At 41.0% G+C, this 17500-nt stretch overlaps 1 long non-coding RNA gene across 1 annotated transcript in view; it reads right to left on the bottom strand.

Annotated features, from left to right (window-relative positions):
- LOC138967418 (uncharacterized) overlaps window positions 1–7108 on the bottom strand; it is a 10110-nt gene extending 3002 nt beyond the window's left edge. Inside the window, exons 1-2 of the long non-coding RNA XR_011455946.1 lie at window positions 6901–7108; window positions 5653–5804 (exon numbers count right to left, since the gene is read on the bottom strand). This is a non-coding gene — a long non-coding RNA (uncharacterized lncRNA). The remainder of the gene's footprint in view (window positions 1–5652; window positions 5805–6900) is intronic.
- Window positions 7109–17500: the final 10392 nt, after the last annotated feature.

Genomic DNA, 17500 nt, shown 5'->3' with positions numbered 1-17500 from the left:
CGTCGATTTCGAGGGAAGCATGCTGGGTATTTTCGTGTTTCTATAACCCACCGAACTCTGACATAGATTACAGGATCACAGGATCTGTTCCGTGCGCACTTGATCTTGTGCTTGCGTGTACACACGAAGGGGGATAAGGCATGCACTAGCAGGTCTGCACATAAGTTGACCTAAGAGATCGGAAAAATCTCCACCCTTAACCTACCAGGCGGCCGCGGCCGGGATTTGAACCCACGACCTTTCGATTAGGAGGCCGATGTCTTATTCACTACGCCACGTCAAATTCCCAGCACAGATGAAAACACATTATTTTACAAATAAACCGGTCAAATAAGACAGAACAAGACACAAAAATGTGTCAATGAATCACAATACGAGTATAATATTTGTTTCCCCATAAAACGCAGAAGCGTATATATCTGATGTGAAGTATACGTTACCATGGGTCCAACGGAAAGCAAATAAACTAAAAGTAAAAAAGGTAGTAACCAAATTTTAGTTCAAGTATGCCATACGTGGTAAATAATACCAAATGTAGGCTTCTTATTCCACTGTTTATGTTTTTAATATCATTTTGTCCAGCACTACCGCGCACCTTTTGAGAAGGACAATTTATCAGAATTGCATGGTTCGCTTTTGTCATTTTACCGTTAGTTGAGAAATCACGGATATTCTTCCAAACCTTATATTTTCAAAACGAAGTACTTGAATAACATTTTCCCCCGAAATGTGTTCTTTCTACTGAGTTTTACTTGTTTTTTTTGCTTTCTTATTTTGTGAAAATACACACACAGCACTGAAAGTCCAACAAATGGTGTACTCGCCTTTGGCTAGTGATTCTGAAAATGTACTAGCCCGAGAGCAAACTTCACTAGCCAAACCCACAACTTGTTTCAGCAACTGTACTCGCATTTGGCGAGTAGATGAACATTTCTACTTGCCAGTTACATGTTTCTACTCGCCATGGCGAGTAAAATACTCGCCACTTTCAGGCCTGACACACACGTTTGCATTAGCAGATGAAGTCTACGTTACCATTTGACAGGGACAAATCAGCGCATCCAAAGATGATGAGATAGTTACCACTTTGTTGGCCTGTCCTGGTTGATTTCATTGATACCAAACATAGTCTTTAATCTCCACGGTTTATACATGTATTTATATAAATCGCTGCCCATATGAAAAAAAATGCCATCTTTGCAGAGGAAGGAGCCAGGGTGTTGATATTTGGTTTTGTCCATGTGGTGAAGGAGAAGGTAGTCCAATAATCATGTTTGGTTGAAGGGAAGCGAGATGTTAAGCCTTGGTCTCACTATCATGAATATTTTGGCGAACCACGAGTTACTACGAATTTTCCACAACGATGTTTGCCACAAATGATTGCGAAATATCGGCCGAACAAGAACGAGGTAATACGAACCACAACGACCTTGGCGATTTTCTCCACGAATCCCAAATCGTTGTAGATCGCCGTCAAAATTCGTCACAGTGGGACCAAGGCTTTAGAGATCTCATCTTCTCTAAGGCCAGCCTTGTAGGGCGGTGCCCATCTCCTATTCCTCGCTGTCTTTGCCTTCCCCAGCCCTAAGGGCCCCCCCCCACCCCACCAAAAAAAAGTCTGTTTACGATATCCCGACCGACCCTATTTTTTCGCGCGACCTTAGACTTTTGGGGGGCATTTTGGGGGAGAAAAAAAAAGTGGGTTTTTTTTTGGCAAAATAACTTAAAAATATGTTTTTGGGGGACAAAAAAGAAAAAAATCCCGACCTACCGACCCTACTTTTTGGGCCTATGTTACTGTAAACAGACTTTATTTTTGTTGGCCTAAATAGGGTCAGGTACCCATTTCCAGCTGGGTGGACTTGAGAGCCTTGGACAAATCGGGCGTTTGTGTTCGCCCTGAAGAATGGAAAGAATGTCTTGCCTCCTATAAAAACAACAACAACTGGGTAGATCTGAGGCAGTAGGCAGAACTGTGCTCACGAAAAGGGACTTTGCCTTCAAGTTGTTTAGCAGAGAAGTCAAGGTTAAAGTTTCCCCTTTTGTCTTTGTAAGGATTATATTCAGATTCAATTATTCTAGTCAATTTTCCTCGGGCAGAACACATCATAGACACTGTATTTAAATACACAAGTGCACGTACGTGTGGAAATGTGAGAAGAGTCCATTCGTATTTTTGCAAGAATAAAATAATGTACGAATCATTTGCTTATAAGCTAATTTTTTAACTGACGCTAGTATATATATATATATCTGCGAAATTAATTCATAAAAGAATTCCAACTCTGCACAAGAAACAAGTCAGGCTGCTGAGTTTTGGTATGTTTCCAAGTGGAGGTAAAGGTTTACCCTATGTATATATACAAATCTGGGGAGATTTGAGATAATAAGCCGAACAGTTTTTAGGAGAAGGACTTTGCCCTTTAAGGTATTTTGATAGGCTAATTTTCGTAGTGTAACCTAGGTACTATTATGTGAGGTCCAGAACATTTCAGTTTAGGTTGTGTATTTCTTTTTGTTGCGACTCTGAATGTGATGCTTTTTGTTGTTTTGTGTCATACTCTGTGTTTGTGTCTGTGCCTCTTTGTGTCTGTCTACGTCTGTGCCTCTTTGTGTCTGTCTACGTCTGTGCCTGTTTGTGTCTGTCTGTGTATCTCTGTCTGTTTGTATCTGAGTCATGTCCTTGTTCAGTGATTATATAAAGTTTTGTGCGGCTTATTGTTGTTGTTATATGTGGCTATGCATAGATATAAGTGGGATAAATGAATGATATATACCGAACAGCTTAATTGGCACGCAGGCCACATTGGAATTAACTGCATGACGGAAAGGCAACTCGACTTCCGACGGCCAGCAACGAAAAAGTGCAGATAACTGTTCGTTACTGATGACTCGAGGGTCATTTCATGAATTTACACAACTGTTGAGGACATACAGTTATTTTGACACGAATATGGATTTCACTTTTTCCAAACCTTTTAACGCTTACAGGAATAATGCTGGGACTTTGTTGTGGGCACATTTGCCAAAAGGCCATGACAGTTTCGGCCATTCCTGGACTTTAACGGGCAGTCCTCAGTGTTAGCTTTCTCCCACTGTAAAACATAGGGCAGCTCTGCCGAGATCAGATTATGGCAAATTTCTCGGCATGTTGACATAAGTTTAGGCTTTTTGCCAACCGCTGACGCCAAACAATATCACTGTGCTTCGATAAACTATCGTTCTGCTTAGTTGTTGTTTCCACTGCAGCGGCCATTTTGGCCTCATTCGTGGGACACATTTGATTACTCTGAACTATACTTTCATTATTGAGTATTCACGCAAGCTTACATTATTGTATTCATCAGTGTTGGATTTCTTACGATCATGCAAAGCGTAAACGCATCCGAAGAATGTAGATTCAATGTTTACCTTTCTGGACGTTTTGATGTATGGACAGGTGCAAATGAAGATCAGAGATAAGAAAGTAAAGGGGGACAAACAACGAGCTAAAAATATGACATTACTCGGTTTTTTTAGGAATACCAATTTAAACATTCCACGATGTCTTCCATTTGCAGGTACTCGATAAAAATAATCTCAGAATTATGAGAACGTTCGTCAAAGCATAAACAAACTTGGATTATTTTACCTTGCGAAGTGTGTTTAAGGGCTTAGACGTAAGATGACGACAAAATTAATTATGTAAACATCGTTCACAGGAAGTGTTCAGCTGGCAGGGACAATCAAAAAGCAGGAATAAAAAAAAATGAACGGAATAATAAAGAAAGCATAACGTCGTGAAAAAGACGTTTTGACTCCACAGATTTATAGTGATGTAAGTGAAAACTGATTTTGATCATCGTGCAATTTTTTTTCATATAATTATATCCGTTTTAAAATTCTACAATGTTTTTGATTTCTTCTACGACCCATCTTATTTCAAGAGGCTTATTTGTAATAGATCAGAAAGAACTTCGGAAAGGGTCTTCACAAATTAATCAGTGTCATGAGTCATTCGGGCTTTTCCGAGTCAGTCATCCCTGAATGCGTCCGCGAACCAAGCAGCTCGCTGAGTCGCCAAATGTCTAAAACCAGCATAATTCATCTGCACTGCATAACGCATTGACAGGGGGACAAGAAGTACTTAACATGTACGACACAAATCAGATTCGGATCGAAATGCTTTGACAGTGCCGAGATCTGATCCTGCGAACCGTATTAGTTTTGTTTCGGTTAGTGGCTCATGATATTCCTGCTGCCGAGATACTACTCTTTGCATTGAACTCAAGCTTAATTTTTGTCGTTGAAATATCCCTCATCTTTGGTCGAGGAGTCTCCTTGAATGACATTTCACGTAAACGTGCATCAAGTTAGCTTTTCTTTACTCGCGCTCTTTCCGAGAGAGAGAGAGAGAGAGAGAGAGAGAGAGAGAGAGAGAGAGAGAGAGAGAGAGAGAGAGAGAGAGCGAGAGAGAGAGAGAGGGAGGGAGGGAGGGAGGGAGGGAGAGAGAGAGAGAGAGAGAGAGAGAGGGGGAGAGAGAGAGAGAGAGAGAGAGAGAGATTATCATTACCGTTAAGTATGTATCATTTACCATATTTATCAATACAGATCGCAATATAAAGACTGGCAGATCGTGCATAGATCTTTCAGCTGTATCTCCACAAAGCAAATACACCCTTATTTGTTATAAATTTAGTACTGCAACCACCAGTTGAAAAAAGAAACATGAGCCTTTTCCTTGAATAAATAACGGTATTTTATTTGTGTGTGTTTTCTGCTTTCGCTTTTTTGTGTCTGGTTCTTTGAAAATGCTTCTCTTTATAGCAATGCTTTTCAGAAATAACACCGTCACAATGACCTCAACGTGAATCGAAACTGAAACCGATTTCGTCCTTTTCCACGAACATGAGTGAGAAATGAGTTTAGTTCGTTTATATTGATTTTGATTCAAAACTATAACGCACAAGTCAACAATCAACCAAGCAGCCAACAATAATAACAAAACAAAACAAAAAAAAAAAAAACAAGAAACACCTGTCATGCAGTTAACACAAGTAGAATAAAGTACAGACAAGACATGAAAAGAACCCCAAGCACTATTACACAAAGTCAAAGACATTAACACACACTTATGGGCAGTCTGGAAGACAGACAGACAGACAGTGACGCAGACACACTCAGACACACGCACGTACACACACACACACACACAGACACAGACACAGACACACACACACACACCCAGACACACACACATACACACACACTGACACACATTACACACACACACACATCACACACACTCAGACACAGTCACAGACACAGACACAGACACACACACACACTGTCAAAGACATTAACACACTTATGGGCAGTCTGGAAGACAGACATACAGACAGTGACGCACACACACTCAGACACACCCACATACACACAGACACAGACACCACACACACATCACACACACACAGACTCACACACACACTGACACATATACTTACATAACACACACACACACACAGACACACACATCACACACACACCCATACACCCACACACACACACAAATCACACAGCTGATACACACACACACACACACACACACACAGTCACACACACAGACACAGACACACACAAAACACCAGCAACATACTTGGCAGGTTAACTTACCTCATATTCTGTGTTGAAAAGCGCACCATTCTGCACAGAATATATTCCGTCATGACCGGCAACATCCAAGATGTAATCTATGGTATCCTTCAAGTTCTTCACACGTTTTTGCAGATGAAAGCCGTGTCTTGACATATTCGACAGCGTTTCTCCTGAAAACAAAAATAGTAGAGTATTATAAACTAGCAGACTGTTAGACACCCCTAAATGCCTTAGCAACAACAGACACATAAAAGGACAGCTACAAACAAATGTATAAGCAATTACACATACAGAACAGACGCCAAATACAAATTATTATTGAGTTTCCGGTTTAATTTGTAAAGCTACTATTGATCAAAATAAAGAAAATACATTTATAACGAAGGTCAGAAGTCTTTTTCTTTTCTCCTCTCCCCCTCCCCCACACACAAACACACACACACACACACACACACGCACATACTTACATAACACACACACACACAGACACACACACCCATACACACAAAACACACAGCTGATACACACACACACACACACACACACACACACACACACACACACACACACACACACACACACACACACACACACAACAACAACACAACGCATCAACAACGTTTTTTCAAAATACATAACTTGAAAAAATGAATAGTATGGCTTTCCCTTCTTTGAGGCATGTGACGTCAGAGTCAGACAAAAATTCATATCAAGGCGGCCAGCCGAGGCTACACAAACAGTCCATGTTTGTGTGCGTTCAATCGTACAAACTAAATGGAACTCCAACCAGAATGGATCGATACATAAATGTTATTTGTATTTTTGACCAAAATATGACATTTTACACAGATCTTGACAGTCATTGTTCACCTAGAATTCTATAGAATTTAGTACGTCACACGGTGTTTCTAAAACTAGTTACAGAAAGGGTGTTCAAATGTGGAAAAAGTCAAAAATGAAAGGTTTGGGCACCAGTGACGAGGGTTCCGCGACGGAAACCACTATCCTCTCAGCAGTGAACAAGAGGATTGCTTTGGGAACGTAAAGAACAGTATGGTTACATGTAACCGTGCTACTTCAAGTAGGCCTACAATTGCTGAGCATTTTAAGCATTTCTGAAGAAGTGAGAGCACTTTAAGTATTTGTTAGCTTGTTTGTTTTGTTTCTTTGTTTTTCAACTCACAAGAAAATTGTTTTCCTCGTGTAGTAATATGAACCGGGCATTCTTTCGTTTCGACTGACTTCAAAGCAAACAGCAAAACTTACCGTTGTCTAGGTTCGTCTTGGAGATGGTCTCCGAACGATGACCACTCATCTTCTTTATCATCCATGTCCATCCAAATCGAAATTCCACCGAAATCGCACAAAACCAGTGTCTGTTTGTTCATAAACATGGTTAATCGCTTGACCGTGCCACGAAGATGACACCTGCCGCTTTTGACTCATTTCAAAACAGAAAGTAGGATTGACCTGAATTCGTGGAATTGTATTTTCAGTTTCGCTTCAAAACTGAAAGTAGGCTTTTCAAACAAGTGAAACACTCGCTGTTTTACATTTCAACCCAAATTTAACGTCATTCTTTCGTTATGAAGACGAAAATCGAGTTTAAAATCGTTTTTGCCTGCTTACGATACACACCTCAGCAGGTTTTACTGTAATCTACGGTATTTTCGGTTTCAAAACCAAAAGTGATTGTGGCAGTTCCGGCAATCGTCTCTACTACTGAGATAAAATCACTTTTGATTTCTTCATGGCAATGAAGATGAAAATCTAGTCTCAACTTTGTAGTTACCTAATCAAGATACAAAATTCAGCGCAGCAAGTTTAGACTTACTGTAATGTACCTATTTTCGGTTTTAAAATTTTAAAACCAAAGGTAGGTTTGATCGATCCAATGCAGCAGTGAAACAACACACAAACACACACACTCAAGCACACAAACACATACACACACACACGCACACATACACACACACGCACACATACATACACACACACACGCACACGCACACATTTACTCGCGAGTTGACAAAACATGTGAAGTCATGAGGTCATCGATTGGCTCTTTTAGACCCTCAGATCCGTCAAACTGCTTGCTTGCTTGATCTCTGGCGCTGACCCAACCACTGAGGACCCAATGCCTTGGAGGGGGAGAAGAAAAAGAAGGAAAAGAGAAAGAGGAATAAAAAGAGGAATAAAAAGAGGAAGAAACGAATGAGACGAGCGAAAACGAGGAAAGATAAAACGTTAGAAGAGCTGTTTATTTGTTTGTCCCAGTGCAGAATGAGGTGTGACAAAAAAGGATAAAACCGCCATGTTACAGTTTTTTTTCTCTCTCTCTCTCTCTTTCTCTGTACTCGACACCCTCGCCCTTCTTCTTAAAACTAGACAGCCTGTCTATGACACCGTTTAACGATGCAGTGCTGCGATTTTTACACCCCCGGTATAGGGGTGTGTATAGGATTCGGTCGATGTGTTTGTTTGTTTGTTTGTGTGTTTGTGTTCGCATATAGATCTCAAGAATGAACGGACCGATCGTCGCCAAACTTGGTGAACAGGTTCTATACATTTCTGAGACGGTCCTTACAAAAATTGGGACCAGTCAAACACACGGTTAGGGAGTTATTGGTGGATTAAGATTCTACAAGGACTTATAGAGGGACATATTAATGGTCAAAGGGAAATAACCTTCTCAGTTGGTGGCAGTGAGAATGGTAAGGACGGGTTTTTTTTTCCTACCTCGGAGGAATTTCTTGTTTTGTTTGTTTCTGTTTTAGACTTGTCGTCTGATGACTTTATGTTGAAAGGACAGGTTGGAAGATTAGGCTAAGCCTAAAACCTTTATCCTTGTGTTATAAAGTTTTGAGTTCTGAGTTCTCTCCATTTCTTTGTCTGTCTCTGTCTCTCCCGCTCTGTCTCTGTCTGTCTGTCTGTCTTTCTTTTCTCTCTGTCTGTCTGTCTCTCTCTTTTTTCTCTCTGTCTGCCTGTTTGTTTCTCTGTCCCTGTCTATCCTTCTCTCTCTCTCTCTCTCTCTCTCTCTCTCTCTCTCTCTCTCTCTCTCTCTCTCTCTCTCTCTCTCTCTGTTTCTCTCTCTCTTCATATTTCGCTCTAACTATCTGTATATTTGTTTGAATGTCTCTTTGTATTTGTTTATATGTCTGTCTCTATCTCTGTTTTCTCTCTCTCTCTCTCTCTCTCTCTCTCTCTCTCTCTCTCTCTCTCTCTCTCTCTCCCCCTCTATCTTTTGGTCTGTCTGTCACTCCCCCACCCCCTCCCCCCTATGTCTCTCTCTTCCTCTCTCGCTCACTGCCTGTTTGTCTGGCTGTCCGCCACCCCCACCCCCTTTCTATGACCCCCTTCCCCTCTCCTTTATTTTTCACAATCAAAAGCAATCGTCTGTACTTGCAACAAATAAGCACAAACACGGATGACGTAAACAAACTTGATCTCGATGCAATCACTTTAAAGAGAGCTCTTGTGGTGAAAGAAGGAACGATATAAAAGAAATAACGAAAGAAAGGAAGGGAGAAACAAACAAACAAAAAGTCCATAAAAGCCTAGAACGACACACAGAGTTTTTGCGTGTAATCAACGCCGGTTAACTGAGTCCTAAACAAAATGCCGTGACCTGCAAACCCATTTGAACAAACTTATTGCACCATCTTCCGATCGCTCCGATCCGTAAAGGTGAACAGAGTCGAAGTGGTATAAAACATCTACTTGTATGCTTGGCAAACTGTAAAAAAAAAAATAAAAAATCTACTGGTATCAGCCCCCAAAGGAAAAAGTCAAAGATCAAGTAACCAGGCTGGGGATTATATATCTCCAGGATAATATACAATCGAAAGAACATTACGTGTCTTGGTTTAAATCCTTTTGTGAGGAATAGATGGCACGGATGACCCTATTACCATTTGTTATGGCGTCTCGGAAGTCTAAAAGTTGGTACGAAGTTTTCTGAGAGTCAGTAAAGACAAAGTTCACTGCAAAAGTGCGCGTACTTATTCACAGGCAAATGGCTGTTTCATGTTGCATGATATTGAAGGAGAACCAGGAACAGACACATTTCTTTTTGTGGGGTTATGCACTTATGCTGAAAATAGCATCTCACTACACCTAGCAGGCTGCACTGTTTAATCCATAAAACCGTCTGTTTTTTCTTAACCACTAGGCATCACATGACACAGGGCTCCCCACGGACGCTCGTCCTAAAGGGTTCCGGGACCCACACTTTTAATGTTTAGAGGGTCTATGGACCACCTAAGGCCAAAAAAAAATAGGTGTGGTTACAGTAACATAGCCCAAATAAATAGGGTAGGAAGGTAGGCAATCACTTTTTTTTTTTAAAACTTTTTTTCTAATGTGTACAAATTAAACCTACTTGACAGGGAAATAAGTGTGCGACTCGGGCGCTTTCGCTTTCATTGCGTTTTCTGCACGCGTTTTCTTTTTTTCTCTTTTTTTTTTGACAAATGTAATAAAAAGTTATAGGGTCGGCCCCTAAAAATAGGGTAGGTCGGGTTACCGTAACCACACCTATTTTTTTTTTTTTAGGCCTAAGCGGAGTTTTAGAGGGTCCCATCATCTACATTGTCTAGCTAGATCCGCCTGCATTCTGATATCGTTCCCACGTGAAAGTGGCATAATGTGTGCTTGCATTTTGACTTAACTGACGACTACAATCTGAAAAGAGTTCGTACGGGACGCACAAACACCGGACATTGAGTGCGTACCTGGACCCGCTTTTTATAAGTTTAGTGCGTCCCGGGACCCCCTCCATGCATTTGTATTACGTGATTTCGGATTCTAGTGCGTATAGGACGCAGGGACGCGCACTTTGGGGAGCCCCGGCTGCATGACATCAAAAAGAAGACATAAAAGTAGGATTCTGTAGGCAGAAACAAAAGAAACCCAACACCCATTGATTCAGCGCTAGTCCTTCGACATCATCACAAGGTCTACAACTAAAAGACTCGTTGGATTTGCTTAATAAGAATTTGTGTGTGATTTACGGTGCAGTCAATGAAGAAGTAAGAATAATAGACAAGAATGAGTTAGGCACGCCCATCCTAGCAGTATGCAGCCTAGCTCCCTACTAAAGGATAAGAAGAATATCTACAACAAGAACAACAACCAAAGGAACATCAACAACAAGAATGGCACTGATAAATACCACAGCTATCAACAATAATTAACATATAATTTTCCGAATTCGGTAACTCTTTTCTCGTTATCACTTTCATAAGCAGAATACATATATTTTACTATAAATATATTGCCTATGTTATCTATTGCAAATGTGTGTCGAAGCTATGTAAATGCTAATTTCTTAAGGAATTGCGAAACAGATTTTTTAAAAATGTAGAGTCAGCCATTAAAAACACTGCAATCCGGCTTTTTCTCCTCGTATGTTGACGACGAACACAGATTTCCGAAAAGATTCGATTTTGTGAAGATATAGTTGATTTATGGACAAAGGTCCCCCACAAACTGAACGTTGAGAAATGATAGGCCCTACGACGCAGACTGTTATTTTAAAGATTTTGGTGAACGCAGACACAGATTCAAGACAGATTTCATGTTCTGAAACCTAATACTACTCAGACCCTTTTGAAGGCACTTTGAGGTTGGAATGTCTACTGTTCCCTGTCTTAATTTCCGATCTGTTAGCTCGGCTTTCTGGACCCACGTGTAAATCCGGCGCAGAGAGAGAGAGAGAGAGAGAGAGAGAGAGAGAGAGTGAGAGAGAGAGAGAGAGAGAGAGAGAGAGAGGGAGAGAGAGAGAGGGGAGAGAGAGAGAGAGAGAGAGAGAGAGAGTGAGAGAGAGAGAGAGAGAGAGAGAGTGAGAGAGAGAGAGAGAGAGAGAGAGAGAGGGGAGAGAGAGAGAGTGAGAGAGAGAGAGAGAGAGAGAGAGAGTGAGAGAGGAGAGAGAGAGAGTGAGAGAAGAGAGAGAGAGAGAGAGAGAGAGAGAGAGAGGGGAGAGAGAGAGAGAGAGAGAGAGAGAGTGAGAGAGAGAGAGAGAGAGAGAGTGAGAGAGAGAGAGAGAGAGAGAGAGAGAGAGGAGAGAGAGAGAGAGTGAGAGAGAGAGAGAGAGAGACAGAGAGAGAGAGAGAGAGAGAGAGAGAGAGAGAGAGAGAGAGAGAGAGAGAGAGAGAGAGAGAGAGAGAGAGAGAGAGAGAGAGAGGGGAGATCATGGAGGGGGTAGCTAAAAGAAAAGACCAGTACAGTTTCTTGAGTTGTTTCCTCTTCTGAGTATCGATTCTATTTTAAAACCATACGTAAAATGAATAGTTACCGGTGGTATTGCGCAAATGGCAGAAGCAAGTTTTTGTTTGCTGAATAAATTTGTCCAAATGAGTTACCCTGTTTGTAGAAAATCTGTTGATGGGTCAATGTTGGAATGAGCATGTCATATTCGCGTGTTTCACGTTGTTTGTGTGTAAACAAACCGAAGAACACACAGGCTAGGAGAACATGCGACAGTAATCTGTAATTCAAACAACACTGTTCGTTTCCTTCAAAGACCATAAGCATCTTATCTCATAACGCGGGGGGATGACCAGCCCACGAACTATGATACATCCTCAAGCCTTGCACGGTCTATGCATCATCCTGGATCGGCTGCTTTATTTGCAAAAATGGAGCCTCCTCTGTCGTGATTTTTAATAATAATAATAATAATAAATGAGCATTTATATAGCGCAACATCATAACTTTACAATTATGCTCTTTGCGCTTGACACATTTAAAATTAAAACACAGTTATACAAGCATTTACATCTACATTCATAGTCAACAACGCTTAATTAAAAGCATACACCATCACACATACATTACAAAAGATTCTTCCACTAACTAAGTAATATAAAAAACAAGGAAATACCAGCTGAATACCCTTAATCAAACAGAACATGTTATCAACAATGCTGAAAACAGTCCTAGATGTTTATATACATTATCACTAAAACAACAAATACACTACATGTAGGCTACTGATGGACTGAGAAAACAAAATCAGGGGTTGTATTTAATAATAATAATAAGAACATTTATATAGCGCTAAATCAAAAACTTTCGTTAAAAAGGCTTGCTCTAAGCGCTTGACATCTAAACTAAAACGTCATTCACACTCTTTACAATGATGTACAAGAACTTCATGTCACACTCTTTCATTCAGTATAGCACCATTCACACAGTTGTTATTCTGTACAAGACAATAAGTTAGTCTAACATTTAGAATGTTCATAAGATGAAAACAAGAGAAAACCAGACTGATTAAAACAACTGTTTAGTGCTAACAAAGCATGAATCTTAATGATAACGTAATACATGTTTAACTGTTAAGACCATAAAAAAAACCTATATGCTAAAATAACTTCGAACTTTTAAGAACTTCTTATAAGATACACAGCACATCTAGATAAACACCAGAATGATAAAACAAAAGGCAACTCATTAAAACTATTAAATGCATCAATGTCTAAAACACGAAAGACTCAAATATAAGATACACAATTCTCTAGAATTGTTTATTAAAACTGAAACCGACCTGCTCAAAGTAAACCATACCCACCCCCTCCCTACCCACCCCCAACCCTCCTCCTACACTAAATACTAATTATTTCTACTCTTAACTTCCCAACTACACGTTATCCATAAACTATGCACAGGAACATGTGTGTCAGCATTATGTGGCACCGACATGACTTGTGCATATCTAGCTTACAGCTAAGGGTTAAAGTTAAAGGACTACTGCAGTGAAAAATTATATTTATAATAATTTAAAACAAAAGACAAAAATAACAAGCTGAATAGAGATGGAACCGTTACAGAACAGGATGGCAAAATGTTGCGACTTTAGGAGTTGTGTTTCTGGAAGAGGTGAGTTTTGAGTGCTCGCTTGAATGACTGTACTGACTGAGAGCGGCGAATGTGAGAGGGGAGAGAGTTCCATTGAGTAGATGCGCAAAATGCAAAAGTGCGTTGTCCATATGCTTTTGATTTTGTGTGTGGGATGACTAGGGTGCGGCTATCAGAAGAGGAGCGGAGTTGTCTAGCAGGAATGTATACAGTGAGAAGTTCAGAGAAATAAGCAGGAGACGAGGCAGAGAAGAAGTGAAAGCAGAGAGTGGACAGTTTGTATTCAATGCGGGCTTGGATGGGTAACCAGTGGAGTGTGCGGCGAAGTGGTGTGACATGATCTTTTTTTCGTGCTTTGAGGATCAGGCGTGCTGCAGAATTTTGAACTTTCTGTAGTTTGTGCAGGAGGTAGAGTGGACAGCCAGAGAGAAGAGAGTTGCAGTAGTCAAGTTTAGAAAGAACAAGAGAGCAGACTAGAGTGTTCGTAGTTTGAACGGACAGAGTATGGCGGATGGTTGCGATCTTGCGGAGTTCAAAGTATGCGGACCTACAGATGTTGGAGATGTGCTTGTTGAGTGTCATGTCTGAGGAGATGGTGAAGCCGAGGTTTCTAGCTGAAGAAGAGAAAGAGATGTCGGTATTGCCTACTTGGACAGACGAAGGTTGAGAATTTGGGAACTTAGTGGACTTTTTCATGCACAGAAGTGCCTCTGTCTTATCATCATTTAGTTTTAACTTATTTTCTACCATCCATGACTTAACATCTAAGATACAGGTCTGAATGGTCTGGATGGCGGCATGTGTCTCAGCGGGGGAACTAGGCTTATACAACTGGGTATCATCAGCAAAAGACTGGTTTGAAACGGAATGATTTTGAATGAGGGCAGACAAGGGTTTGGTATACATAATGAAGAGGACGGGGCCAAGTACAGAGCCTTGAGGGACACCGAAAACAAGGGGGGCTGGGGCTGATCTCTGGCCATCGACAAGCACAGCCCGAGTTCTATCCGTAAGGTAGGACTCAAACCATGCCAGCGCTGGACCAGAGATGCCATAAAAGGTCTGGAGCCTGCTCAGCAGTGTGACATGATCTATTGTGTCAAACGCTGCCGAGAGGTCCAGTAGGGTGAGCACAGACACATCACCACCATCCAGAGCAGACAGAATGTCGTTGGTCACCTTGGGCAGTCTCAGTACAGTGAGAAGGACGGTAAGCTGACTGAGAATGCGAGATCAGATCATGAGTGTTCTAGGCGCTTTGCGCCTTCGGCTCGGCGCTTCGCGCCTTCACACCCATATCTTCACAATATATTTTTGGAAACCCCCCCATAAAATGAACTGATCCGCCCTTGGTGTGTGTGTGCGTGCGTGTGTGTGTGTGTGTGTGTGTGTGTGTGTGTGTGTGTGTGTGTGTGTGTGTGTGTGTGTGTGTGTGTGTGTGTGTGTGTGTGTGTGTGTGCGCGCGCGCTCGCTCGCGTGTGTATGGTTGTCTACTATATCAATAAACCTGCCAGTGTTCAGTGTTCTTGATATCGTTCATGTTGATAAATATTTCTTAAGAATTGGCCGATAAATGCCGGCATGCTACAAGTTCAGGAGAGAAAAAAACCCAGTCGTGTTAAGCATTTTTACTGATAGAGAGTGAGTAATATCACAGCAGAAAAGAAATAAGAAGCGGTATTTTTCAGCACGAAACATCTGGAATAATCGAAAGGTTGAAAATCAACCCCCACCACCCTAGCCTATCTAGATCTTTCATACTGTACATCGGCTAATATAAAACTTTGCGAGACAGATGCAGCGGGTAATTCAGAGATGTAGAGGACATCTAAATAAAAAGAAAAATAACCAGTAACCAGGTTAGGTACGTTTATATCTATAATCAATATTTCGGCACGTTACTGCCTTCTTGGGGATGGTAAGCTTAAAGCTTAACCTTTTCCATATGTAGAGGACATATCAGTGAAGTAAACAATTTGCCTTCGAGCGGAACTTTTCAGTAAAAACTATGTAGGGCCTACATTACCTGGCAAGGATACCGTGCTACAGAAAGTATGTAAATAGTTCGTGTAAATACGTTCATTTCTAACATTTCATGTAAATATGTTCATTTCTAACATTTCATGTAAATACGTTCATTTCTAACATTTCATGTAAATACGTTCATTTCTAACATTTCATGTAAATACGTTCATTTCTAACATTTCGTGTAAATACGTTCATTTCTAACATTTCATGTAAATATGTTCATGTTCAGTTGCGTGTATTACCACTGTTTTGTCGATAAGGCTTTAATTAGCTAAAGACAATAAACTGTCAAAGCGTCATACACGGCTGCCATTCAGTTATTTTTTTTAATCAGTTTTCCGATCCACTGTGCTACCTCCCGTCAATACTTTTTCCACTAACAACTTGCTCAAGGCCAATTCTGAAATTTCTCATCTCTACTCTGAAAGCTATGATAATCACTGTGATCTGTCTTGGATAATTTACATATGTCAAAAGAATGCTTATTTTCTACTTTGTCAGTGAGCAGCTTTATTCCCCCTCCCTCTTCCAATCCGATAATCGATCTTTATCTATTCAGAAGCAGTAATATCACCGTACACAATGAGAAAGACACGCACAGATAAATACTTCGCGCCTCCTTTTCCAGAACCCCCCCCCCCCCCCCTTCTTGTTCCTTTCATTTCACAACATTATTTTTTCCGTAAGATGACTCTCACTTGAACCACAGGTTACTAACCTCCTCCAAGCCGCCTCTTCCGTCTACCTCATCAACATTTTCCCCATAAAAAAGCAAAATTTCTACATACTTTTTGCATTGCAAATATGCAGCGCAGGTTCAAAGGCATCCGATATGTTGACATTTCAAAATCTAATAAAAAGAGGATTCCTCCATCTCGTCTGCGCATCTTAATCCGTATCACTCAACTCCGTCCAGCCATTCCTCGTTTCTCGTTCAAAAGGAGTGAAAAGGTTGCGCAGAGATCGCCCAAATACCCGAGGACGTCATTAAATTTTTCTCTCTCGTCTCAGATAGCCGGTGAAACACCCGTTCCAACACTCACGTATAACGTCCCTTGGGAGACAAACTCGTATCACCATACGCGATTGCACATCAGTAGTCTCGGACAAGAACAATTATGACATCTTGTGTCTCGTTTTCGTACTGAATAGTCGGTCGCTGTCACCGCAACTTCTATAGTATCTTCTCCACAGCAAATGCAAGAGTAGTTAAAGTTAAAGCGAGATGTGTTTTGATTACACCCACGTAACGTCCCCTGGGAGACGAACTCGTATCACCATTCGGGAACTCAAACCAGGAATCGGAGACAAGAAAACTGAGGTCAACTCTACCTCGTTTTTGTACTGAATATTCGTTCGCTGTCACCGCAACTTCTATAACATGTTCTCCACAGCAGATGCAAGAGTAGTGAAAGGTAAAGAGATATTCTTTGTATTATCCCTACGTAACGTCCCCTGTGAGACGAACTCGTATCACCATGCAGGATTGAATGTCAGGAGCCTGAGACGAGAAAGTTGACTTCATCTTTGTCTTGTATTAGTACTAAATATTTGGTCGCAGTCACGCAACTTCTATAACATGTTCTCCACAGCAAATGCAAGAGTAGAAAGAGATGTGTTTTTATTACTCCCACGTAACATCCCCTGGGAGACGAACTCGTATCACCATTCGGGATTGCACATCAGGAGTCTGAGACTAGAAAAATGATGTCATCTTTTGTTTCGTTTTCGTACTGAATATTCGGTCGCTCTTCTCGCAATCTCTATAGTATCTTCTCCACAGCAACTGCAAAAGTGTTGAAAGGTATGAGATTTTTTTCTTTATAACTGATCTCCGAGATCTTCTTGCGATGAGGTTAATATCCTTCAGACATCAACACTTGACACTCTTGCCTATATTTCTCAAACGTCTTCCAATGCAAGGAAGGTACCCCACCACCCAGTCTTGACACTATCACCACCCGCTCCCAGCAACATG

Source organism: Littorina saxatilis, linkage group LG5, assembly GCF_037325665.1.
Source record: "Littorina saxatilis isolate snail1 linkage group LG5, US_GU_Lsax_2.0, whole genome shotgun sequence".
Lineage (NCBI taxonomy): Eukaryota > Metazoa > Mollusca > Gastropoda > Littorinimorpha > Littorinidae > Littorina > Littorina saxatilis.
This window is presented reverse-complemented; position numbering and strand designations above follow the sequence as displayed.